Genomic DNA, 27888 nt, shown 5'->3' with positions numbered 1-27888 from the left:
ACCATGGCCGCTAACCCCGTTCCTCAGTGGCACATCCACACAATTCTTGAACACCTCCAGGAATGGTGATTCCTCTACCTCTCTGTGCAGGTGCCACTGCCTCACCACTCTATTGGAGAAGAATTTTTTTCTAATATCCAACGTGAACCTCCTCTGATGCAACTTGAGGCCATTACCTCTCATCATATCACTATAGATAATCCTAGTCATATACCTAGTCACATTTGGCACTACTATGCCAAATAAATGCAAACTAAACTTAGGCTAGTTGTGAGCAGAAATGAACAGGAGTAGTTTAGTGTTTGCCTGTAGGACAGAAACTCTGGATTTCACTGCCCCACCATCTTGCCTCCATTGGTTCTTCAAAGATAACTTGGAATTGTTGGGAAAGAGGGATGATACATTCTCTGGTTACTTACTCAATTCAGTGTAAATTTAGACTTATGAAGAATTGGAGGATTAAACTAATATATAAGCCATATTTAGACTGGAGCACAGCATCCTTTTGTTTCTCTTTGTACTCAGAGGTGAGCCTGTGGGGTACTTTGAGAAGCTCTGGGATAATGTGCTTGTCTCTTCCAATGCAGTTGCCTTCTTCTAGAAGAAGAATTAATTGAATAAGAACTGTTTAACTGAATATTTAAAGCTGTTTGTCAGGATCCTTAAGGTGAGAATTGTCAGCCATTCCGGAGCCCATCCATGGTGGAGGGGGAAAAAGCTGTTGATGTGCGGTTAAAAGTCACCTCACCTCTTCCAAGTATAATCTGCTGCAGAGGTGTGGAAATGCAGACATAAATCATTCCTGTTGTTTCTTTCCACAGAGGTGTTGTGAGTGCTGTACAAAAAACAATGAATGTACTTACAACTGAATTTTTTAATTATGTGTTTTCTCATCTAATGTGCTCACAGTACATACATTGTACGTGTAATGCTATACAAACTTCTATATAATTATTTCTTAGAAACCTGCATCTTTAGAGAATTCTACTGTAATGCACTGCAATACATTCAGAACTGAAGTATGATTTGTATCATGAAGATGTGAATTTTGTCACTGTTCACTTATAGCAACTATTCACTGAATAGCTAACTAATCCTCTGCAGGCACATACGAACTGAAATGAACCAATCTGAAAGTACATAGCAAATTTGAAGCAAAATATACAAAGCATTTATGTTGCATGGATGTTCAAAAATTAGCTCATGCTTTCCGAGTTTCCCTAACCTTCCTTTTGGCTCATTATAACTGCAGAATTGCTTGTCCTAGAACTTGTAATTTATTTAATCTGTTGGTTTTGGCAAAGCCTGATGTCTTGACTGGTTGCAGAGGCCTTGTTGGCAGAATTAATTAGCACTAATAGCATTAATAACATGGTTGCTGCATACCTCGAGGGCTTCACAGCGCTGATGAATTCCGCATGGTCCTAGAAGAGGAATTAAGCATTAGAACAAACACAAAGGGGATATACAGTCTCATGCTTGCTTACCATTGACATTAAAAGCCAAAATCTTAAATATTTCTCTAGAGTACAGATCATTAGAAAATTTATGCAGTCAAAATAGCTTCAGTACATTTAAGGTGGCTACGGAGTTTGAGCTGGCTTTTTATAACATCCTGGGCAAAAATGTTGCTGTTCGTCTTTCCAGGCTGTACATTCCATATTTGAAATATTTAACTATGATGAACAGAAGAACTGAGCATTAGTAGGACGAGAGCGAAGTTGAGGATGCAGATACAGCCTTAATCATGTCTCTTCCTGGCTTGTAACATCTGGATTCGTAAGTAAGTGTACAGAGGAATATTTGATTTTAAGATTGCTATTTTTTTCCCTTGAACAATATTTCTATTTTCTGACATTTTTAGCAGCTTTCTCTTTGTTTTTACATACAGGGGAAACAAGACTGACTTGCTGTTAGAAATATACTTAGTCTCCCTGTGTAACCCATGGCATGCCTTTTTGCTTTTCTGTGCATCTTCTTCCTTCTCTATCTTACTTTGTGATTTGGTTGTGAGGATTTATTCACTTGCATTTAGATATTTCTTCAATATCCTGAACACCAGGGTGTACTGTAGGAGAGCAGCATTACGCAGATTTTCAAACATACTTCCTTTAGTACTTACGTGACAGTGTTTTTAACTACTGCACTGCTATGAAGACCTTAAAGAAGAGAAGACTAATCAGAGGTGCTGTGCAGCTCTATATGTTTGAAGTGTGATGCGTGCAATTAGATGCTGCACTGACAAGTCAGATGTCTCTGTCTGGTGAAGTGTTGTTAAAGGTCTACCCAAGGCAGCAGAAGAGTTGTGTAGATTGGGAATGTCTAAGAGCAGAGTCAAAAGGAAAAACTGAATCACTCTCATGATATTTCTAATGCCTGGCACCTGCGCTCAGCGCACAGGAGAAGTAATCTCTCTGTTAGAGAGCTTAGAGGATAACTGCTGTACAATGCATTGAGTAAGGAACTGATGAATCATTTATAAGGGACAGTCAGAGCTGGAAATGTTTGAATTCTAGCTGCAGGGCTGTTGCTTTGCTATGTGCAGTTTGATTGCAGGCCTGCATGGCTCAATCAGTGCTGACTCTGGTGCTATGGCTGAGTGAGCTGGCTGCTGGGTTCCTGAGGCAGGAGGACTGGAAATAGGCTTTGGAATAGCCGGTTGTGTTGTGTGGATCAGCTGTATCCAGACATGCTGTTGTTGGTCAGAAGAAGAAAAAGGTCAGAGGAGAGGGAGACTCTGGAAGATGCACTGAGTGCTAGACATTGGTAGGGTATACCTTACCAATGCTGCCATTCAGGTCTGGGTACAGGTGGGAAAAAGAACGGTGTTCCAATATGCTTCAATGTGTTTTTTTGAACCAAGGGAAGAAGCATTGCTGCCTTTCCTCTAAGTATATGGTCGGCATAGTTGAAAAGTACTCTGTGGGCTAGAAAGGCTAATATTTAAGTTTCAAAGAGGGAGTTCTCAAGTCTAATGAGATACAGAGCTGCTCTTGTGCTGTTACTGAACTGCAGATACGATCTGAAGTAGAAAATCTTTCATTTCACATTAAAAAGTATCTCGATGTTTCTGGTGGTAATTGAAGCACGTTCAGATAGGAACTTCTAAAGAACCACACGCAAACTATAACTCAGTCTGTGCTCAAGGAAATTTTGTAAGTGGAAGATGTATCTTGTTTTTAGCCTGATGCCAAATCTGAAACCTAAAACGCCAAGTGCACAATAATTTGCCTTGACCATTAAACTCCTTTAATTATGAGACAGGGTGGTGGCCTGATGAATTGTGGGAAAAAAAAAAAGCATGGAATATTTCCAGAAAATACTGTGATAGCCTGTGGGTCAACAAGCACCAGCTATAAACAGTTGAAGGAAATTAATATTTGTCTTTACGGAAAGAACTCGGGCCTGTTTATTCTATTTATTGTGGCATTGCAGGGATGCGTGTTTATTATCTGGCACTGATCCTAGCTCTTACTCAACTCGGTCTGCTAATGGTATTTTTCCTACCTGCCCGTGCAGTGAACTCAGTGCTGGCATTGGACAGTAAAGCTGTTGTTTCTACCTCATGCATCATCCTTGGTAGTAAAGTTCTCTGAGGGCTTCTTGCAAAGTAACCTGGTCAGACATACTCAGGTGGGAAGGTGGGATGCAAAATACAACCTCAGTACAAAGCCTGCAATTCTGTAACTATCTCTACATGACCGTAACAGAAATAGTAGTAGGTGAGCGACCTTCTCACTCAGAGAGCTGAGCCCTTGGTCACTTTTTATTGCGACGTTGCGCTCTTCAATGCCTTTCATCATGATTGATTAATCAGGTTCTGTAAAAAATAATAAAAAAAAAGATGTTAAGCCAGCAGGGTTTTTTTTTTTTTTTTTCCATTTTTATCATTTTAATCTACATCCTTTGTAGGCTTTCATTGATGAAAACAGCTTTCATATAGTGATGAAAACATAAATGCATCATAAAGAGCGTTTGTAGGTATCAAATGAGCAGCACATTTCTCCTGGCAGCATCCTTAAAAGCCTCTAATCCATGCTGGCTGCTTTTCTGCATATCAGATGCTGTCTGGCAGGGTGGCACCAGCTCCTGTTCCAAGGCACTGCTGAGTGGTTCCTTACTCTGTGCCCATTGCTCTGGGCAGGCAGTGCCGTGGGGCAGAGGCAGCAAGGTGAGAGCACGCTCTTCCTCTCCAAAGACTGTGTGAACCCCTGGAAGGAGTAGAGGCCCTCAGCAGTGTCTCTGACTTGCCTTTCTTTGACATCTTCCCTGCTGTGTATGAGCATCTCTGAAAGGGGACAACCTTTTGGCGCACTGAATGTGCTTATGATGCAGTGGTTTATACAACATACCAAGCTTGTGCCTTCCCAGTACGGGTCTGGGGGCTTGGTGAGGGAAGGATCAACGGTGTTCTCTGCCATCTCTGAAAGTGTCTCTCCCAGCTCTTCGGTGCTTTTATAAAGATGTATTTCACAGAGATAATTACCTTCCCAGGCCAGAGATCTGTCAGTAAGGTGGGATCTTCCACCGGCAGTGGAGAGATAGGATGTGATTGCTGGGAATCAAACAAAAAAGCAGAGCTCTGAATGCAGCCAGCTCGTGCCAGCAGGGAATGATCTTGCTGAAAAGCTTTTATTTCAACAGGTTGACAGCTCCAAAGAAGACAAAAGAGTTGTTCCTTTTGTTCTAAGCAGTTATGGCTGTTTTCCTCTATTTTTTCCACAATTCCCCTTCTCGGCCCCCACCACTGGCTCGTGCAGTTAACCAGGAAATCAGCTAGTCAGGACATGGGAAATGATGTATTGTGGTCAGAGTTTCTGTGGAAACTACAGATTACAGGCTGAGGTTAAGGGTGCAGTGTCAGCAAACTTTTGTGAAGAGTTAAAGCCTTAGTGACCGATTTTGGTGAATTTTTTCATTTTCACTACTGTAAGGACAAAGGGAACATTTTATTTTGAGGAAAAAGGGGATCAACCTTTTGTTTTGCTTAAATCTTGCCCATCGCCTGCCAGCCCCCTGTGCTTACCGGTGTGTTTCTGAATCCATCCCAGTCTGTTGGGAGGGAACTGCTGGTCCTGCAAAGGGATTCTCAAGACCTGCATGCTGTGCTTTGGTGTTCAGGTATGACTCCCCTGGCATTCAATGAAAAAAAAATAAAACACTTTTCAAATGCAAGATTTTGGCATTCTTATGAAGCCACTGATAAAAGTTTTGTTGGTGGTTTCCCCCCTCCTATCCTTCCCCTCATCAAAATCTAACAGTGAAACATTACAACAGTAATTAAGGACCTTTTCTTTTCCCATGATTTTGGCCGGGGGAACTGCTTTCTCCTGCCTGTTCCCCCAAGTATCTTTAGGAGTATCATGGATATGCAGTCTCTGTGCACAAATCTTTGCCTGCAGTTTTTTTTTTGCTTCTTCTTTTTTCTTTTTGGAAGACCACACAGCAGAGAGTGAAAACCTCTTAATTGCTTCCTGACCACTGACCAGTACTGTGACATTGAAAAAACCTTATCAACTGTTACAAAATACACATTTCTTTCATAGGTTTCTTTTACCTTCAATGGCTGTTTTGCCATGTCTGTACTAAAGCAAATGCTGGATTGTCATGAGATTAAAGTGGAATAAGAAGTTTTCTTGTTCAGTGATCACCATTTTGCCACTGACCCTACTTGAATATTTTAGAAAATTGACAGTGGTAGAACTGGTCTGTTAACAGCGGAGCTTACATTGCAGGTCAGATTTGAGAGCTCCTTAACTGAGTTTTGGGTCCAAAGTCTGGTCTCAACATCATACATATTCAAGTAACTTCAGCTCCAGTTTGAATAGTTGTATTTGTCATTTTCAGAAAGCAGACGCTGATGAGGTGCAGCAGATGAACAGGCGATGGTAGTTCTATAAAATTGCACCTGATCATTTTTCAGTGATAGGCAAAACGTAGCTTTAGTTTTGGTTCTGCTCGTGTCAAACTGAGCGGAAATTTTGCCATTGATTTAAATTAGTAAAGTCAGGTCAGAAAAAGTAATTTTGTTGTAAGACCTGTAAAAGCACGGCATTAATTTTCCCATGTGGAATACGGTAAGTTGCAGTTATGGAAATGTGAAACAGAAAACATACCAGCGTGACTAAAATACTGACACTGAAGTCCTTGCTGAATTATTCAAATTGAGCTGAAGCCTAGCGCTTTCCTCTTACTTCAAATCCAAGGTTTGTAAGAAGAAAATAAAAGAAATGTATCCAATTTCTAAATCTATTTGCTGTGTTCCCAATCTAATAGCAGTTCAGGTTTATATATTTCCATGCAGGGCTCCTGTATCTCTAGATATTGAGTTGAGGATACAGGTGCTGGAATTCACATCATGGTGGTAGCGTTGTGAGATCTGAAGTGCTTCCCTTACTTCTCTTCCCAGGCAGATCTTGTCCACTAGGTCTGGCACACAAATCACCACACTTACAGCTGCATGTTCTCTGTAGATCTCAAGTCAACTCTTATGTTTAGGATTATATTTAATACTAGACATTTATTACTCTGTGGAGCACTTCAGCAGCACTGATCTGTATGGATAGGACATCCAGAAGAAGGAGGTGCTTTCAGAGGTGATGTTAATAACTGAGGCATTCATTCTTCATCAGGTGTTTGATGAGGTTTGACACATTGCTCTTGTTTTAATGGTGACTCAGTGCCGTGATGTTTTGTGGCTCCTTGTAGCAGTTGGTATACCGACTGACTGCTGGTGTGCTTGAAGGCAGAGAGCAGGCAGAGCACACAATACTCACGTCACCTGGGGCCAGGTTTCTAAAGGCTTTCATTGATTTAAATAGGAATAAGGCACCTAAGGACATAGAAATTTTAAAAACCAACCAAACAAACAAAAAAACAACCACAAAACCTAGTCCTTGCTTCTTAGTGTACCAATCACATCCAGCAAACACTTGTTTTCCCTCAATCCTGAAAGCACAGGACAAGCTCTGTGGATAAAGTAGTGCTAGGGATGTGTTTGGAACAAAATATCATTTAAAATTGGCAGTTGAGCCACTGCTGGCAATGGCCATCTGATAGAGGAGACCTCATTTGTTACTCAAGCCACACAGGAGCTCATTGCCACAGACTGTAAACTAATTGCTACCCTCGTTTAAAAATTAGGGAAATAATTCAGGCTTTGTTTTGTTTTGGATGCTTCTATTTTTGTGAATACAGTTTGAGAGGGAATGCCATGGGAAGGACAGAAGATTGAGGGAGAAGCAGAGACTTGGACAGAGCAATCTATCCTCTAAACTACAGACATGCTGACTTCTGGTGTGAGAAGATCTTGCTGAATCCTTAGAGAGCAGGATCAGGAATCCTCAGTGCTTGGCTTAAAAAATGTGGTTTTATTTTATTTATTTTCCCATTTTGATAGGTGCTTTCTATTGCATTAAAAATATAGTAAGTCTCCAATGGGATGGGTTGGGATCCTTGCATGGTTTTCCTCTTGGAATCAAGAAAGAAGGAAGCAGAGAGAGGTGAGCTGTGCCAACTGTGTGTGTGGTTAGTTTTAATTGTTTTTGCCCTGTAACTGAAATTCTGTCATTTAGAAGGGAACAGTCAGGACCTGAAGCCTCAGGGTTTGTGCATTCAAGCCACACTAGAAATAGGGACAAGGGTTTGGCTCCCTCTCTCTTGAGCTGCTTCATGCAGAGATGCCTTGAGGAACACAGCAAGTTCCCCTGCTGCTGCATGTCATTTGGAGATCCTTCTTTTTTAGGGAGGGAGATCTGTACTTCATATCTGGATAAATCCTTGTAGCTCTTCTGCAGGTTTCCCTTTTATTGGATGGGTGACATATGCTGAAGGCCAGCTGGCAAGCTGGTTGTTTTGCAGGGAAGGAGGCAAGAACAAGACAAGAAGCAACTCTGAGATACCTGTTGTTCCTAGGACAGAGGTGATGATGCTTCAGAGTAGCTTTTTCTTTCAGACTTGCTCCATTCCCCTCAGGGCTGGGACCAGCCCAACCCAGCAGTGCTGCCGTCATTTTGCTTGCTGCAGCTCAGTGCTGGAATGCATCTGGCAGCTTTGCACATTGGCCCCACAGGAAAGCTCTGATAACATTCCCTAAGATGGTGGAGGTTGGTAATACACTTGAGTCAGACCAGTTAAAATGGGAAGCCTGTTTCAAATCTGTTTCTGTTTCATTTTCAGAGCAGATGTGGTGCTGAGGAACTGAATTCCTTTTCCAACTACAATAAACAAATATCCCTCTGAAGAGTTTTTCATGGACACTGTAGTGATTGAATTATACAGCCACGTCCTTTGGTGTGGCAGTAGACATCTTCTCAGCCCCATAGCATTCCACATTCTAAAGCAGATCTCTGGTGTGTTGCTTTGTGTCATAGCATAGGTACCCTTTTATTAATCTGTAATTACAGGACCAGCACCAAGCAAAGGCCGCTTATTGCTGGTGATTACACAGTAATTACACTCAACTGATTCCAAATCAGTAATTGTCAATGATTCCTAGCAACACTCTCTAAATAATAATAATAATATTCTGTAATTTCCTAGTGATTAGAGTAAACACTTAGGGTGATCTAGTGCTGTTGCACACTTGCTTTTTGGCTTGCAAAATGAAGTTACATGACCACGGGAGGCCGACTTTTTACATGGGCAGATAGTGCTCGGACAAAAAGGAATGGCTTTAAACTAAAAGAGAGGAGATTTGGGGTAGATGTTAGGAAGAAAATCTTTACTCAGAGGGCAGCGAGGCGCCAGGAGGAACAGGCTGCCCAGAGAAGCTGTGGATGCCCATCCCTGGAGATGTTCAAGGCCAGGTTGGATGGGGCCCTGGGCAGCCTGAGCTGGTGGGGGGCAGTCCTGTCCATGTGAGGGGAATTGGAAGTGAGTGGGCTTTAAGGTCCGTTCCAACCTCAGCCATTCTATGATTCTGTAATCGTACTGAGTATCCTCTGGCTTTTAGGATTTGTTGTGCTGGAATTTGATTTCATTCTCCTTAAAATAATTACCAGGCATTACATTGTGTTTGGTGGCATTAATCACGATTTATGCTGATGTAACTGAGACCAGTTTCAGGCTCAAAGGTTTCAATTACAGATTAAAAGGACATAGAAGTATTTGGGGGATTATTACTTACTACATGGTTTGTTGTCAGCCTGTCCTTGTAGGCTGGCAGTGACGGATTGCACTGTCAGACAGAAGCTCAAGACACGGCAAGCCAAAGAGCTGAGGCTTGCAGTGCTGGATTACTCGAGCAGAAGGCTTTGTAGTAGCAGAGCCGTTGCTGCTCACCAGTTCCATACACATTCCTATTGGGCGGGGGCCATGAGCTGAAATACAAACCACATTAAATACATGAGGTTTCCTTGACTGTAGATCTGTCTAGTTTTGCGTATGATGGAACATTCTGAGGACACTTTTTGTTTACTTTACAACTGGTGAGAGTTTTGGCAGGGATTATATTCCCCGTGTGAATATTTCTAAGCAAAGATATGGCAGAATGTCAGCATCCCAATGGGATACAGTTTGAATACAACAAAAAAGCAGTGTCTAGAAGGATTTTGGAGGAGGAAAAAGAGGCCGAATGCAGTTAAATTATAATAGCATCGTGATTAAAATTCCCCTGGCTTCTGAGATGAGTATATAACTTTGTTTAACTGAAGGTATTTGTCCATTAGTTTCTTAAGACAGCTGAATGAAAATGGCCATTCATATCTCTGACTAGCCTTGCAGACATGCATACCTGTGAGTGCCAATTAATCTTCTATTACCTTCCCATTTAAAAGAGAAGATCAGGAAAACAGAAACAAAAACAAAAATGAAAAAAACCCAACCCACCTGCTTTATCAGTCCAGAGGTTCATTGTTCTCTTTTTACTCTGGTATAAATCCTCACAGTAGAAATAAATGTGGTTGTCAACATGAAAGAAAAAAAAATGCAAAGGAAAAAAGGAATCTGACTCTCTGCAGAAGGATTAAGCTGTAAGACACAAAAGGTATTTGTACATTTCACAACACAGTAGACCTGCATTTCTTCTCCAATACAGTTTTTTTTCTTGGTATGAGTTTTATTGGTAAAAATTGGTTTTAGTTAAAATCAAAGCATTCTATTTCTTGCAGCAAAGAGAGTGAAAAAATGTTTCATGATGTTGCAGCACTTTCTGATTTTGAGCCCATAATACTGTGAGACATCTGGATACTTTTTTCCTCTAAATAGGTTGACCCTTCTGCAGTTCTCTTGAGTGAAATCCTGGCTTCATTAAAATCAATAGCAAAATTCTTATTGACTTCTTTGGGCCAGGACTTCGTCTTGGCATGCTTTCCATAAGACTCTTTCCTTTTTCAGACCATGGCTCTGTGGAACACTTAAACATATGCTTACCTCTCAGAATGTCTATTTGTTAGTGGAAAAAGGCTCTTTAAAATATGTTCACTGCCAAAATAGGTAATGCTAGAACCACTCGGAGACATCAGTTGAGAGAAAATACTTCTTGAAAGAAATGTTCCAGTTGAATTCATTTTATCCTGTGAACACAACCTGCTTGTGAGAATCCAATGGGTGCACTTTTCCTTTGGATTTGCCTCGTAACGTTTCATTCCTGGCTTCTATAGAAGCTGGAGTACTTTGATGAATATTGCCATGGAGATAATTAATTCCAGTATTTCTTGAATTCTGTATTAGAAGTGGACGAAAGAAGAGGGAGTAAAGAATCAGAAAACAGAATAGCCAGTTTAAAAGCATGTGGCTCATAGAAACGTTGTGCTGTTGCCTTTGAAAGGAAGAATTTAATTAGTTGCCTGTTCACTACTTGGCTTTTTATGCTGTTCAGGTGTACAATATGAAAACAGAAAAAAGGTGAAAATAATTGATTTGCTTATACCTTAAATGTTCTGACAAATAAAGAACCTCAAATATTGTTCTGATGAAGGAAGTGGATTGCTGAGGGCATCTTACTAGCATCAGTATCTGCTTCTCTTAACATGTGGCAACACGTTATGCACAGATGTCACAAATGAAGAGTGAATGAGAGCAAACTACACCTTGGGTGAATCGTCCTAAGTATTACCTAACCTGGTTGAGCCTTTTGCCTCTGATGAAAGCCTGAAACTTTATTGCTGATTACTCACGGTCCGTTCATTCCCTCACATTCCTTGCAAAGTAGAGCTCAGTAGTATTTAACATGGTGTGAAAACAAGGGCAGAATCAGGTCTTCCTCATGGAAATGTAGAGAGGCTGAGGGCCAGTGCATTGAGAAGGCTCTGATGGAATGAACGACTGCTATAATTTGCATTCAACTTGTTAATTTGTACATAGAATGCCCTAAAGAGTGACTTTTTCTGTGAGTCAGTATGAGCAGATGGAAATACGAGACCTAGTAATAAAATGTGTGCTTAAAAAAAGACAGAAAACTTTACTGGAACAGGCTGCCCAGGGAGGTTGTGGAGTTTACTTCTCTGGAGATATTCAAAACCTGCCTGGATGCTTTCCTGTGAGACCTCCTCAAGGGAACTTGCTTTAGCAGTGGGGTTGGACTCGATCTCCAGAGGTCCCTTCCAACCCCTATGATTCTGCGATTCTGTGATATGAAGGCGGAGAAAATTGAACATGTCTCTCAGTTACTATTAAGATGGGAACAGTTGTACTAGTGTGAGGAAAGGAAGAATTTGGCCTGGTGGATGTTGCTGCCTGGGTTTTATGTACAAATGTGGAACACTAGGGGCACAGTGCATTGATAGTTAGAACTTCGAGGTACTAGATAACCTACCTATCTCCTTAGAGCTATGAAATGTATACATGTTGTATGCAAAAGTTAAAACAATACAGAGAGAGAAAATCTGTGATAGCTTTTTTTTTCCTTCAATTCCCCGTACTAGTCGTAAATGTTGTTTAAATTCTAAGATGACACTCCCCTGATATTTCCATCAACTGAACCCAGCATCCCAGGAGGAGGTGAAAGGGAGGAGAACGGGTGTTCACTTTTCCTGTCTGCAGAGAAGCATTTTCTCATACCTATGACTAAGAAAGGGAATTTTGCAACTAAGCCTGTTTTTCATTTCTGTCCACTATGTTTCTTAGTACAGTAATAGCAGAAAACAGTATTTTGTTCACTTGACTGAGAGAGGAAAGGAGCAAAGAGGCATGTGTTGGCCCAGTGTCTGATGGAGGGGTGAGGGTCAGGCTTGCAACCCTGCAAAACACACCCTTTGAGATTCTTTCTTTCATAGCAGGTATTGTGTAAGAACTTTCTCTGTCTCCTGCTTATCCTTGCCCTGTGGTCCTGAGTTAGTGCAGTCTGTGGCAATCCACTGCTGGTTATTTCCATGACTCCTAGGCTGTGATCTGTGAGGCTACAGCACTTCTCCCACCCCTTCCTGGGATCTCCCAACTCTTTCCTACTACTGGTACTCTCCATACATGGATGCAGCCCTGGCAGGTTGGGTATAAGACCCTCAAACACTCAACTACACTTGAGAGGCTCTTTGTGCTGACTGAAGGCACCTCTGGTCTTCCCTGATGCCAACACATAGTAATTTCCCTCTAGCAAAGGATCCCGCCGTCTCTCAGAAGTCAGAGTAGAGCCCAGATTGTCGTGTCTAATCCTAGTGGTGGCATAGGAAAAACAGCAACATCTATGTCCTGTACTTGCTGTCTGAAAACAAACAGAAAACAAACAGGGATGGTAAAGAGTTTTCTTGAAATGTGGTAAGCCTTACACATAGTCACTTACAGGCCTCAGACTGCATTTAGGTCATAAGCTTTTGACTGCACTGGGGCAGGTTGCCTAGCATGGTAAAGTGTCTGCCCTTTGATATCAACAGATTACTTATTTCACAGCCTGATACAAAAACATGGTCTATTCTTAGGAATGGTATTACTTTTAAGAGTGAGAAAAATCCTTAGCAATTCATGAGCAACTGAACAAGATTTGCTTATGTGTGGCTCACAGCATGGCTCATGTTTTAATAGACAAATCATCTCCTGGATACTTCACAACCCATTCAAGATTATTTATAACCTCTCCCACTTGAGATTACAACATTTCCCTGATGGCAATTACAGAATGGCCTACCTGAAATAGCAGTACAAAGGAGTCTCTGATCTTTCACTTCACAGAGAGCATCCAGAGATGAAGGGCAGAGACAGCCAGTCAGCTCAGGGGATCTGTGTCTGCCTGGTCCACAGAGTTTTGGGAGTTTCTGCTTGGCACAGTGCTCTTCTAAACTGGGCACAAGAGCGAGGGAGGCAGACCTGTTTGCTGCCGGCCGTAAGCACAGCAAAATAGGCAGACTTGAAACAAATTGTACCTTCTGGTGAATTTAAATTAGATAAATATTGCATAATCCTACAGGCTACTTTGGTTATTTATGAACTCACATAATAATTTAATTCCTGAAGCAGGAAGCACTCAAACCTCAAAATGTTTTGCAACTGAGCCCTGTGACTTGAGGTCATTGAATAACTGACCTATGGATATTGTCCTTTGACTGCAGAGCGTACCTGCAAATTTCTGGAAGTCTAATCAGGGTGAATTTTAGATATAGTATGCGTGTCTGGGTATTAAGCACTCTTACAAACAATGTTTCCATCAGATGTGCTCACTTATATCAATTGACGCTTAATGTCAGCTACAAATTTTGTCTGAATAAATTTGTATGATTGATGTTCAGCTTCTTACGGTACTTCCTATAACAGCCAAACTGTCAGTGTACCATGTTGGCCATTAAAGCTTTGTTTGGAAGTTAACTCTCCTCTTCCTGAGACATTTCTGAATTGGGAATTTTACGTTGTCTGCTCCAGCTGTGGTTAGTCTTGAAGAAAAAGAGTGCTCTAAGGGTCTGTAACTCAGAGTAAAAGATGGTGAAGCAAACTCGAATAAAATAGTTTGAAAATCTACCAAGAACCATTTCAGGTATAAAACTCAATCTCAGATTCGAGAATCTTGTTTAAGCAGTTATTCCATATGTTTTAAATAATTCTGAAAAGTTCTGTATAGTAACTCTTCAGAGTATTCTGCTCACTCTCTGGCATTCTTTATGCAAAAGTTATTTCAAAAATATTGCTGTTTACAGAGAGAGCATATGGAAAGAATTTACATGATTTTTTTTCTCTGTATCATATCTGGGATTGATTTGTGTGACTTGGATTTTCAGAAATATAAAATAAACTCTTTTACAGTAGTAGTTGCTTCCAAATGAATGGATCTGATTTCCTTTAATACTAGCAGGACAAGAAGTGACTGTTGAGCTCCTTTTAAGAACCTTCCCTCCTTCTGGAGTTTATTGAGTTTCGTCATTCCAATAATAGTATTTCTGGTTCCATGTGTTACAACTCCTTACTGAACTTTTTCGTAGTGGTAATAGATTTTTATTCTGCTTTCCCCATTGTGCTTTTATCAGACCTTACTTTTTAGCTGTGACTTGTGTTCTGCCAGGTCTTGCCCTTTCTTTAGCCTTCAAGGTGTCAGAAGGAGCAGGAACATGACCATCTAAGCCTTCGGCTTACATCTCACAGTGTATTAACACATGGCTTCATTATTCTTTCATAAAGTACATACTGCTGTCATCAGAGCTTGATCTCAGGTTGACTTTCAAGTTTACAGCTTTCATATCTAAAGAAAATTGAATCAAAGTAAGATGAAAACATGAAAGGAGACAAAATGCTGTAGCCTAGAAGGACTTCCAAATATGCTGACTCACCAGGCATCCCATTAAGAAGAACCGAGTAGATTTTTCTTGTTCTTGATTCTGGCTTAGTAAGCCTCTTCTGAGGCTGTGTGCTCTAACTTCTTTCTTCATAGTCAAGTTCTATACTGTCTTAATGAAAGACCCAACATTCATACATGGTCAGAAGAGAAATAAAGTTATTCCTTTATATCCTTAAAAGATAAAGCCTTGGAATAGAAAGAACCAAATATTTAAGACAGCAGATAATACCACTTGTAAACTAGCCTGAATTTATACCTTGTAATAAAACTGTTCATAAAAGAAAACATAAAAAGTTTATAAAGAAACCAACCAAACAAACAAACAAAAAATGGGTAAGTCACTCCCCCACTGTGTATATCAAGAGTTCCTAAACTGTTCTGTCCCCTGTTGCTCCTGTGCTGTTTCTGAGAAGTGCTTTTGTCATGGTGTGGGGACTCTGAGTTAGTCTCTGTGCAGGGCTGTGATTCTTTCTAGTGTCTGTCTTTGCCCTGCTGCATTGTCTGTATGGGATCTGGTGCAGAAACTTAATGAAGATGCCTAAGATTGACAAGGGCTTAACTGGCTCACTGTATTGGGTCATGTGTTTCCAGTACAAAGTACTGGAGTACACAGCTCCAAGACAAAGTACTTTTAGGAGACAAAGACATAGGAGGTGAGCTAACGTAGAAGGTGAGGCTTAGCTGGCTGATGAAGATGAAGACACTAACACAGCAGCTTGGATATGGAAAAGGATATGGAACTGCTGACTGACGTGCACCTGTGCTTTGTGCCCAGCAAGGCCATGTCCCTTGAGATTGCTTACAATGTGGGGGTCTTTGGCCAAGGCTGAGCTCACCTTAAGATCTCTTTGCAATATTGCACACCACTCTAGCCAATAGATCTGCTGGAAGCCATTGATAGGGTAGATGGTCTGTGTCTTATGAGGCCAGTGCAGACTTAGAAACCAGGGAATAGCAGCCTTAGTTTAGAAAGTGTAGCTATTAATTCTTGTCACATTCCTGAGTTGTCCTTTAAGGAACATGTTGTGACAGCAGGTATCAGACCTTCCCTGCAGTGAGGGGTTCAATTAGAGATGGTGGAGTCTGAACCTCATCTTACTCTCCACCCGTCTATTTCTATTAGCTGAACAGTTTTTAAGTCTCATTATTACTTTGTGCACCTCAGACAGATTTCCTGCATCTTGATGAGATTTCACACTTCAATTTTGGTGGAGCAGGAGATGCCTAAGATGTAACTACTGAACTCATGATTTTTTAAAATTAAAAGCATTTAAGTCAAACAGGGTTAGCGATATGAAAAATCAAAGTCAGAGTGTTGCCAAAACCATATCAGTGACTGAAGATTTCAGCCACAGTTTAAAAATTATAGCCTTGGTGCTTATGCTGTAAGTGTTTATTATAGACATAGCTTGTATGGGGTAATATATACTTAGAAGCAGGATGTAAGTACTTCAGTAATGTAGAATGAAAATGTGCCAGTTGAAACTGCTTCACTTGTCATCCCTGGGTTGATGTATGCTTCTGTAATAAAAAGTGCACACAAATAGGTTCAGTGTACAGCTTGTCTTTTAATCCAAGCTTGGCAGCTGACAACAGATGAGATTTTTTCAGAAAACTAGAGGAAAAGTTGGTTTTAGGCACAGGAAATATCAGAAAATATCAAACGTGTGATTATGAGTTGGAAGTCTTTTGTCAGCAGCAGAAGAGGAAAATGGTTCAGAAGGAAATTCAAAATGAATGGGCAGCCAAAACAGAGAGAGAGCCTAAGGAGGGAAGCAATTTAAATAGATGCGGAAGATTATATCAGAGCTAGGAAACAATCTTTTAGACAGCAAAACTTTTTTCCCCTCCATTAGTCTTCTGCATTTCCAGTATCTCTTGTCAACTAGTGAGAGCAGGAAGAGGTGGTAATGAAAACAGCTATCTTAGATTTCTTTTTAAGTTTTCAATTCCTGGAGTATTGCCTGCCTCATGGAAACTGGTACTGAAAGGCTGGGCAACAATGACAGAATGAGTGTTAATTTCTTGACCAACCTTAAAAAGTCAAGCATTGCCAATATAGAAGTTTGTTAGAGGTCTTTCAAGTAATCACAATTCATTGCTATTACATTATACGCCACAGTGCATAGCAATCCTTCACTCTTTCACCAACAAAAAAGGAATGGGTCCCCTTGATTCATGTATGTGGCACCATAAACGTGGTCAAAAGAGCACTCAGACACCTGAGGTGAGCTCCAGCATGGCCAGAGTCTGTGGGGACCCAGCAGAGGTGTGGGTCCTCTGGGGCTCTGTGCAGCCCTTTTGGCAGCATGTCTTGCATTGAAGTACTACCTGCATTGCAGTTTTGGGGCGAAAAGTGGTAGTTAAAGGATACAGCCTGCCTTTGGCTGTGATAGCTAGCTGCAGAGGCTGCACCTGTTGAGCCACCCCTCAGCCTGGTGCCGTGGAAGATGGCCATTCTGAGCTGCCTGCTGTGTGCCTGCGCCAGCTGTGGTGCCAGCCCAGAGACTGAGGGTATATTTCCCACCTTGCAGGCTTTAGGGATCGAGTAAATGACAGCACTTAGCAGTTAAAGAGCACTTCTATCTTCTAAGCTTTGTATGAACATTAAGTAGTAAACATGTTTCTATAAACATGACAAATGGAGTCAGAAATGACACGGTTTGGGCAAAATGGGTAAGTTACTTAGCCAGAAATTTCTATGAGCAGGGAGATGATCTGAACACAAGATATACTTACTGAGAAAGGTGATGCTGGCAGAGCACCCTTGTTCCTTGTTACATTAGCACTGGACTCGCACTGCTATTGAGTATGCCCCAGTAGGAAATCTATGATACTTTACCAATTTTAGGCAGGAGTAAGCAGTTGAGACAAGACTTGTGCTTGCAGCGGACTGATAGTACAGTGCTCCCAGAACTGAGCTGCTGGCTTCAGATTAAGGCAGATTTCAACTCTTACTATTATTATTTTTTTAATGATTGTGAAATCCTGTGTACTAAATATATTTGTATGCATGTGTTTAAAAGGTCAGAACAAGGGGAAAAGGGCATCTTTCAATTGTTTTCATTGCATTCCTAGAACCCTATAAAACAAAGTTTTATAAAAAACCCAGGAACCACTGGGACTATGCAGCATGATTTATATTGCATATATATTGTTCCTATAATTCCTAGTGGTAAAAAACTGCCTGAACTTCTAGCAAGTACTTCTAATGGTTCATTACTCTTCTGCATACACTTTTACTCTCTTAAAAGCATGTGATATGCCTGCTTATTAGAAACTTCTAATACGTTTACAACACCATCCCAAAATTATGTTTTTCCCCTAAATGCAGTCTGAGCTGTGGTTAGGTCTCCACTTCATGTTCTTTTAGGGGTAGTTCATGCGTCTGGGATGTCTTGCTTTCAGCTGTGCTTTCCAGTGCTCTTACCATCTGTTGGCCTTTCCTTCTTTGAATACCCTCCAGTTTTTCAATAACCATTTTGAATTGCTGAGGCCAGAACCAGGTGTGGTGTTTCAAAAGCACACAGTGTGACTTTTCAGCTGCTTTTCTGGAGTTCTCTTTGTATGTTGAAGGATACCTTGAGCTCTTGAGATCAGCAGCACCCTAAGAGCCTATATTAAGTCTGTTATCTACCATAACGCTAGTTCCTTTTCGGATCCTTTTTCATATCCCTTAGGTACACTCTACATTCTCTGTTGCAAGACATGACCTTCATTTGATATGATCTAATCATACGTGGAACCTCTCTGTTATGAACTCTAACTTCTTAACTGGGAGTTTTGAGAAGCTGTCCTGAGAACTTACAATCTTTGCACTCGTCTTCAGCCATCTCCTATTTTGGATACACTGCTGCCTTTTTATCTTCGTGTTGCTCTGTTGTTTTTTTTTTTTTTTCCCTGCCAATGAAGGCTTGGATGTGGTTCTCTCCTCAAATTATCTTCTGTCTTACAGAGATGATTTGCAGCAGACCCGGAGAACATGGTGAATATTGCTGTAAACAGATAGAGTTTCCATGGGTTTCAAGTTAACATGGTGAATACTTAGTAGTATTGTTTTGAGTTTAAAAAGTAAACAAACTGCATTTGGTTCAGGAAATCCTCTGAACTATTAAAAGCTAAATGTTGACAAAGATGTTGGCCGCTTTTTTTGCAGTGTTGTCAAGGGTTCACTCTAGTAGTGAAATTATCTTTCAGAGGACCTGGCTAGTTAAAATAAGGCAGGAACTGAGGTTTTCTTTCAGGGAGGGGGGTTGGGAGGTTCAGCCATTTTCGTTGCCAAAGGAATGAGAATACCCCATCTCCCCAAACTTGGCAGCCTTATTGATCTTCATTTTCCAAATACTCGGGACTTTTCCTTTCCAATCCTGGCAGATGTTGCTTTCAAATGATTTATACTGCCTTTGTCTTTTACCTGCTTCTGTACACGTCTGCCACCATTGCTTATGTCCCTCTCAAGAAATTAAGCAGAAAAGCAGAAGAGAGCAATTCAGAATGAGTATTTTTTTCCCACGAGATGAGGCACCAGTGCACCCGAAGGACCAGAACCAGGACGGGTCCTAATGTTGGCTCCAATTTCAAGATTTTGTCTAAAATATGGATGGTCTCACTGCAAATTTCAGAGGGATGAGAATCCAGTAGCTGGGTGTTCTGGCAATGGTTTGATGGCTGTTAACAAGTGGTGTACAGCCAGTTATATATTTTTTTTTTCCCACAGATAACACTTGAATATTTCTCCAGATCACTCATAAAACACATTTTAAAAACATATGTCCAAGAATCAATCTGTGTAAAATACTCCCTGACATGGCTCTGGCTTATGGTTCTGTTCCCAGTTGGCTCCTAAGAACTTTACTTAGCTAGGCTTTAATCAAAACAGTCTGTTAATTTTTCTGTTTTGTCATTCAGGTGCTTTAATTCAGCTAAGGATTTTGCTGGCAGAAAGACCATTAAGTTCGGATTCATCAGAACTTAAGGTTTATCACTGAAGCCCTGGAGAGGAAACTTACCTTGCACAGGTGGAAATTTTTGGTTTTGTCACAGGCAAATTAAATTTAGATTTGTCTCCCATTTTGCAAGAGCAAATCCTTAATAAATAGGAAATATGTACTTCAAGACTCCCTGCCTTTGATTTCTATTGATGGAGCTGGTCTGCTGTATTTTATTTTGTATGAAATATATAAATACTCACTGTGAACAAAAGCAACCGTGTAGGGAATACTGTATAGCCTGGAGCTGATGCATTCTCTGGAGAAAGAAAGAATATGTGTTGAAGCTCTCTGTAGCAGAGAGGACATCTTCCCAAATTAGTTGATATGTTGGAAAAGAAATGGGGACAATTAATAAATTAATGTCACCTGAAAAATCTTTCTAAGGATTGAAATTAATTGGCATAATCAACCCAAAGAACCCAAATGCATAATTTTAAAAAGGCTTTTTAGTTATTTAGTGGTTATTGTGTTATTTTTGTTGTTTGTTTTGTTTTGTTTTGTTTTACATTCTTCTAATGAGGAAATAGATATAAATGCTGAGTGAGTGGGAAGTTTATGTTACTAACCATTAACATTTGATTTGTGCATTTCTAAGTACATAGTATATGCTTACAAACAACTCCGACTAATTACCAGACAGGGAGTTTGAAAAGCAGATGTTATTTACAAAAGGCGATAGACAGGAACTTATGGAGAATAGTTTGGAACAGAAGAATAGAAACAGAGAGACCAGCAAACAATCTGTTTTTTTTTTTCTTCCCTTCCTACTATATTTAGAAGGCAAAGCTACATTTTTGCCAGTGCTGTCAAAAGTAAAGTGCCTTATAAAATGAAAGAGATTTAAAGTAACTCACAAATAAATAGCTGTTGTAGCTAAGGGGAAGGAATGGCTTAGAAAAGGAAGAAAAAGAAATCCTGTTGTCAGAAAAGAGACTTAGCTGAGTCTAAATATGAACTTTAATGACACTGGAGCATTTATTTTTTCCTGAAATCATATAGCTGACCCTGTGGGAGTGAGAAAAAGGAAATTCACTCCAAATCAACAATGTAAGAGGATGCTCTGTTAGCATTTTATTTGAGTCTTGGTTGTAATCAGTAGTAAATTAAGTTCAGTTAATCAGATCTGTGCCATGACCAGAAGTGTTGAGTGGTATGCCTCAATCTTTCTGATGAAAAACTAAAACGTCTTTGAAAGATCTGTATGGGAACGCATGTAGACTGGATTTTGGAGTTGCCATTTCCCTATCTGCCACAAGCACTGAAACAATTATTCATTATTCAGGTATTTTTAATCATGGAGCTTTAAACTGTGAGTTTTATTCCCCACATCTTTTCAAAGTCTCAGTGTTAGGATAGTGTAAGAATAGCACTCAGTCATTATTTTGGACGCATACACCATGAAGAAGCTGGGGACAGAATCAAGGAGTTGTGAGGTTTTCTGTCAGTCAGAGCAAGGAAGTGTGCAGATGCCTGATGAGAAGGGGCTTGACTAACTTAGAATTCACTTGGTACAGGAAAAAGCATAGCTCTTGCAGCGAACCAAAACACATTATATCTGCTGTTTTTCTTCATGCTATGAAAAAGAGCATTGATCAAGTTTTTCAGATACATAAAAAGTCCTTTCATGCATTGAAATTGCACTTCTTTCTCTTTCTTTCTGTAAAATTTGAAGTTTATGTTAATACAGCGGAAGCAAGCCTGCATTTTCTCCCATTGGTTGAAATGAGAACATGAACGGAGCTTCACTTTGCAATTCAGACAAATCTGAACTAATCGAAGCTACAGACATGCATGTTTATAGCAGAGGTCAGAAGCTCAGTTGTTAATGCTCACCCATAATCAAAAACCCAAAGTTATATTTGGTAGAGAAATCTCACCTCCTACCTTGCTTCAGAGACTAAGCTTTGTTGAAAAGTCTGAAGCGTTTAATACCATTATTGAAAATTATGGCTTGAAGTTTTGATTCATGGCTCAAGGTCAGTTTGCAATTAGCAATCTTTAGATAATGTACTGTAAATCCTTCTAATAAACCCACAGAGACAGTTTTTTTGTTTGTTTGTTTGTTTTCTTCCTTTGTTGGAAGCATTTAGTTGATAGAATGTTGTTTCCCTCAACAGGAGAGCTTTTACAAGCTGCGTATGCTATAAAAATGTTGTTAATGTGACAAAATTGTTTACTTGCTCATTAAAGAACCTCACAGTAATGACTGGGAGAACCAGCAGTGTTGCAGTTGAGTTGATAACAGGGCCCCGAATATGAAAGTAGGAGGTTTACAGTACGTTGGGCTAGAGAGACAGGCCACCATGCAAATCATCAAATGTGGCTGGCCCATGGAAAATATCTTTCATGCATTTCTGTACCGTGTTTGTTGGTAGGATACAAAATTTGAGTTTCATAGAATCATGTGACTTGGGTTGGAAGGGACACTTAACAATTGTCTATTCCAATTCCCTTGACATAAGCAGAGACATCTTTCACTGTTCAGATCATACAATTACATACATACATTGTGGGCATCCACACTTCTCTGGGCAACCTGTTCCAGTGCCTCACCACCACGCTGAAGAATTTCTTTCTTATTTCCAGCCTAAGCCTGCACTCTTTCCATTTAAAACTGTTGCCCCTTCTCATGTCACTTCTGGCCCTGGTAAAGTCTTTCTCTGTTTTGTGTTGGTTTGTAGGTTGGTGCTGAGCTACTTGAAGGAGATTTTTCTTTTTTGTAGACTCAAGGCTTTTTGCAGCACACCAGCTCTTTTCCTCCATAAGAAGGAAAGTTTGTTCAGGCACTGACATACGCTACAGAGGAATGCAGCTCTCTCATTACAACTTGTGCTGACTCCTGATATGATCCTTTGCACACACTCCACATCTCTCTGCTTGTGGCAGGAGAGTTTGTCTCTCAGATTGCAGAAGCAGTGTCGTGAAGTTTAGGATTTGGTAGGTAACAGGATTGTACCCCTGAAATCTCATCTCCTATTTTCAACTGTATCACTGTCTAGTAAGATATTACCTGTCTTTGCAAACCTTGCTTCTCTGAAAACCAGATGACAGTCAGCAATACTAAAGAGAGAAATGCTCCAGTGAGCAAATTATCAGAAAGATAAAATCTGTGTTGGCAAATCTCCCTTTGAATTTTTTTATTCCCTGCACCTGGCAAGAGTATTTGAAGCAAATACTGTCCAAGAAAGAAATTATTTTATATCTAATTTATCATTCTGTAATAATTCCAATTGACTACAGTGACAGTGTAATAGTGAAAGTGATTTCAACCTCTACCAAATAAAAACATAAATTCCTTCTCTGACTGTCAGGAAAGAATAATAAAGTAGGTGGGAAAACAGAACTGCTGTGTTTCTAAAATTTTAGGTGGTCAGAAAAATGCACAGTGTGTACAAGAGTAACCATGGAGGCATCTCAAAAAGATCCATTTCCTGGACTCCTGGAAAAATGAAGGACCTCTTGCAGTCACTGATATTTGGTCAAAGTGGGCTGACTCACCATTCTGCATTTGTAATGCTTCATTACCAGTTCCACAATTTTGCAGGTCTTCAGATTAAGGAAGCTTTTTCTTCCAGGAATTGGCCCAACTGCTTTTACTTCAAACGCTACCAGGAAATAAAGTGGGAAGTTCTCACATGTCCCCCTAACACTGTATAGTTACCAAAGGCGATGCCTGCTCAAGGCACAAGGGACACCAGCTGATTAAATTCTATATTAGAACTTCGGGGGAAATTTTGCACTCAGAGGGCAGTGAGGCACTGGCACAAGTTGCCCAGAGAATCTGTGGATGCCCCATCCCTGGAGGTGTTTGAGGCTGGGTTGGATGGGGCCCTGGGCAGCCTGAGCTGGTGCTTGATTTAGTGGTTGGCAACTCTGCCCACAGCAGGGGAGTTGGAGCTGGATGATCTTTGAGATCCCTTTCCATGGAACATAAATATGGAAAAATAATAGTAAACATCTTCATTTTCCTGGAGGTGGGTTGTCAGCTTTGTGTTGGTGTGGTCCTGCACCCCTAACTACATCTGTGGGATTTAAATAGAGTAAGTGAGTGTGGATGTGGTATCTCAGCCCTGAATATCACCTGAAAAGATGACAATGTCTCTGCCATGAAGAACATATCCACTGCAACCTGGAGCTTAAAAAATGTACCATTGTGCGCATGTGTAGATTGATGGACCTAAGATAATGGGATTGTGGTGTGTTGGGGCTGAGGTTCAGTTTTGGGATTCTCCTCAGCTCTGTGAGTTTAAGTTTAAACTTGGGAATAAATTGGGAAGGAAAAAAGCAAAGCCTTAGAAAGCAGTCAAGCGTTAACTACACTGAGGGATGAATAACAGTCCATTTGTGTCTGGGAGAACTTTGGAGTGGACCCCAAAAGCTAGGTGGAATTATGTGAGAGCTGATAAAACTGCCAGCAGGACTCCAGAGATGATGAAATGCCTTGATTTTGATGTCCATCACACTGTAAAATGCTTCCTTCATCCGGTTTGAGGAAGTGGTATCAAACTCACAGACAGAAACATTGTTAGTAAGACTATATTATTCAGTGGTCATGAAAGTTTAGTATAGCGAAGAAATAGTATGCATTAGATAAGGTGAAAAATGGAGTCAAACCTCCAAGAAGTCCCAGGTTTGTAAGTGGTCTTTAAGCTTTTTTCTTGTCCAAAGAGGAAGTGAATATTACCCAGAAAGGCGACAAAATCGCTGCCTAATCCAAAACTTAGCTGCTAAAGCTTTTATAAATTATCCTTGCTCCGCAAGCCTCATCTTCCATGAAGCCAAGTCGAGATAAGTCTGAAAATGTTCATAACTTTAAAAGAACACTTACTAAAACATTCTTGTCATTCACAATAATATGAAGTGACTGAGCTTTTTACACACAGTGACCCTAACAATGTTTCATATTCCAGCAAAGTGTGTACAATCCCAGGGGTATAGGCACAGTCCTGCGTAAGCATTACCATTCTGATTCCTAACAAAGTAATACTTTCTGAATACTGTCTGCTAATTCCTTCCCATTTCATGTATGAGGCAGATGTATGTTTCGCCCAGTTTTTTTCATGGAGGATCACTAACGGAAAGTTTTGTTTGTATTTGTGGAGATAACCAAATCAAAGAAAATAAGAGCTTGGTGACTCCAGCTAAGATAGTGATTAAGATAAAACAGAGAAGTTTCTAGCATGGAGGAATTAGCAGAGCTTGCATGAAATTTTGAGCTGGAAAGATATATTCTTTGAGACCAAACATGAAAATTGTAGTTTTCCCAAGAATGAGGAGAACTGATATGTCTGCCCTGAGTTTGGGTAGATAAGAGGGGTAAGACAGTCAGAGGGAGCTGAAGATAGAGTTTGCAAGGAAACTGTGAAATGAATCAGATAATTTAACCTCTTTCCCAAACAAACATTTTTAAAAATCCCATATTTCTGTTATTATCCAAAAATTTTAATATATCTCTCTATTTTAACTCGTTCAGTTTTATGATTAGTGGCTAACTATAAAAAGAAATAACAGCCTGACATGTCCTTGGAGCCACAAACTCTACCTGTCTGTCTATTCCCTAAGCAGCAGCCCTGGATCAGCAGATCCAAATTAGAGCCTAAGCTGTGCCTTATTTATCACCTACAATATGCTATTTGTGCATGTAGCGTAACTTGTCCATTCACCGATCTCTCACTTTGTGTCACCCCATTAATAAAGTCTAGTCTGGAACCAGGAAGATGCAGTCAGTGGATTGATTTCCTGCTGCCAGCCCTGTGAGATACCAGTTTGACCCAGAGCAGTTTTCTGTGAAAATGAGCATTAAAACCTGCCCCCAAATATTGTATGGTGAAAGATGAATATCTTGTACAATTGTGAAAGGAACACAGTACCTCATCAGCAGTGCCTACGGATACTGCATCCATTACTGTAGCAGCTGCAAGTTTGACTCCCAAGCCTCACTGAAGTGTTTGCTCAAAGGGTGAATCACTTACTCTTACTGGAAGTCCCAGTTTCCAGTCTGAGTCAGAGTTTGCACCTCTGAGGTCTCACTGGGTGGTCAGGTGGTGTCCTCTGATGCATGAGGAACAGTAAGAAGTCATGGGACTGCAGAACTCTGACCCATTTAGAGAAAATACACTTCTGATAGCTAAAATAGGTTACTCTGGAAAAAAAAAAGAAAGAAAGAAAGAAAGAAGTGAGACTAAACTACTAGAGTTAATGACATGCTTTACATTAATTATTTAGACATTTCTATTAAGTAGATCCAGTTCATATTCGCTTGCCCCTAATATGTATCTTAGACTCCTTTGTCTGTTATCAGTAACACAAGTTTATGTGGAAAATGACAAGCAAGACTTGTAGATCTGAGTATTGCTGTGCTGTTAGGTTACTCAAGAGATGTAGCAAACAATCCCCTGCTCGTGTCACCCTCTCATCTATACAATAGTTGGGACCGATGCCCTTGGCTTTGAGCGCTCTGATATCAGAGTTGGTGTAGGTGTGTGCTCTAGACTTTGTGACCTACTCTCAATACAAGATTAGTAAGAGATGTGAGAAACTACATAAATCAGAGCAAAAGAGCATCCTTGCATGTATGCAGCAGCTGAGCCAGTACCGTTCACTCAGAGAGTAAAGGGTTTTCTGAGGTGATGAAGGTCTTTGGCAGCCCAAGTTCCCAGCTGAAAGCACTCAGTCCTCAGGAAGCTTAGTGGGGTACTGAGATCAAGTGAGTGGCTCATTACCTGAAGTGTGGTCTGCAACAACCCAGAGCCCCAGAACAGGACAGCAGCGAGACTGAAGGAGTTGTGAAGTCCCAGAAATACTGTGGAGAGGCTACATCAGCCTGAGCAGCATACCTCTGGGGACTGGAGCAAAGAGGAGTGGCAGCAATAAGTTCATGATGACAGCCCCTGAAGCATGCTGCAGCACGAAGGAGCTGTGTCAGAGAGGCTGTTGCCATGGCATTTCTTTGGATAAACATCTGGAGTCCTTAGATTTACTGACATGGTGCTCTGAGAGCCAAAAACTGTTGCTGCTTTAATTGAAACCCTATTGCTTAAAGAGCATCCAGAACCACCTCAGCTATGACTTGACAGCCATGAATGAGCACATTGTCTCTGAGAGAGAGAACCTTCGTATCAGATGCAATTACATGCAGAAAAGAAAAGCAGTCCTGTGACTTCATCTGAAATGAGGATCCTTGCTCTTGGCGTCCAGAGGCTGTCATTTTGCCCCTTGGCAGGTTGCTCTGGAACAATCTGTTTCTAATGGCATGTAACCAAAACAGTCACCAAAGGCCCCAGACTGTGAGTGTAGGTAAGGAGCACAGCATGTTATGCAGCACGCAGGGAAGAGCTCAAGCTTATGTTTCTCAGCTGGGGATTCTAGGAACCTGCCTTTGATTTTGCTTTGCATTCTAGGTTTTAATAAATAAATAAGAAATGCAGCTGCTGTCACAGTGCTCCAAGAACCTTGGATTTGATTTTCTGGGTCATTTAGCTCTCTGGGCACCAGCTTTGAAATGACCTGTCCCTATTTTGCAAGTGCTTGACATCTCTGACAACTGTGTTCTGGGTATCTGGAGTCAAACTGTGATGCAGATCTTAATGGAGGCACCTAATCTCGGGCTTAAAGGGTGTTACGAGGCTGAATGAAATGCTACTAGTTGAAGCCCCTTAATATCCTTAGTGCTGTGTGCCTTTTAAGCATTAATGGGGCTTTCTGGGAAGGGCATGCCTGTGCCAATGCCGCATGTGAATTACACTTCAGAGCTGCCTGCAGCTTTGTCCCATTGGCGTTCAAAGCTTTGTGTGTGCTCTAAATAGATTTAATTCAGGTGTACAGAAGAAAAAGCTGAAGAGTAGAAAAGGCTATTAGCTATGAGGAGAGCAGTTCATCTTTCTTTTAAAATTCCTTCTTCATTCAACAGTACTTTCAGACAGAGGCTTCTCTATTTCCCTCACATTTTTGCTGTGTGTCTTTGATTGTATCAGCTTGCCTCTAATTTCTCTGTCAGGCTTTTGTAAGGTGTGAACTGTTCATTTAACTCAGCTGCTTTGGAAATCATTCTGAGTATTGCATATGAGTCACTATACCAAAGGGAAAAGGATGAAAAGAAGTGAGTGTGGAGAAAAACTGAATAATAAAATGTGAAAGGGGAGGCAGATATCTCCATATATACAGTCATTCATGAGAACATGAAGCAGGAAACCAGTGCTCAGA

General features: G+C 40.7%; 1 long non-coding RNA gene across 1 annotated transcript; it reads right to left on the bottom strand.

Moving 5' to 3' along the window:
- Positions 1 to 6497: 6497 nt before the first annotated feature.
- On the bottom strand, positions 6498 to 8095 carry LOC121109630. Its single transcript, XR_005857316.2, has 2 exons — positions 7902 to 8095; positions 6498 to 6832 (listed from the first exon to the last, which is right to left on the bottom strand). It is a non-coding gene; the product is annotated as an uncharacterized LOC121109630 (long non-coding RNA).
- Between the last annotated feature and the right edge of the window lie 19793 nt (positions 8096 to 27888).

The sequence above is a fragment of the Gallus gallus genome, chromosome 2 (assembly GCF_016699485.2).
Source record: "Gallus gallus isolate bGalGal1 chromosome 2, bGalGal1.mat.broiler.GRCg7b, whole genome shotgun sequence".
Lineage (NCBI taxonomy): Eukaryota > Metazoa > Chordata > Aves > Galliformes > Phasianidae > Gallus > Gallus gallus.
This window is presented reverse-complemented; position numbering and strand designations above follow the sequence as displayed.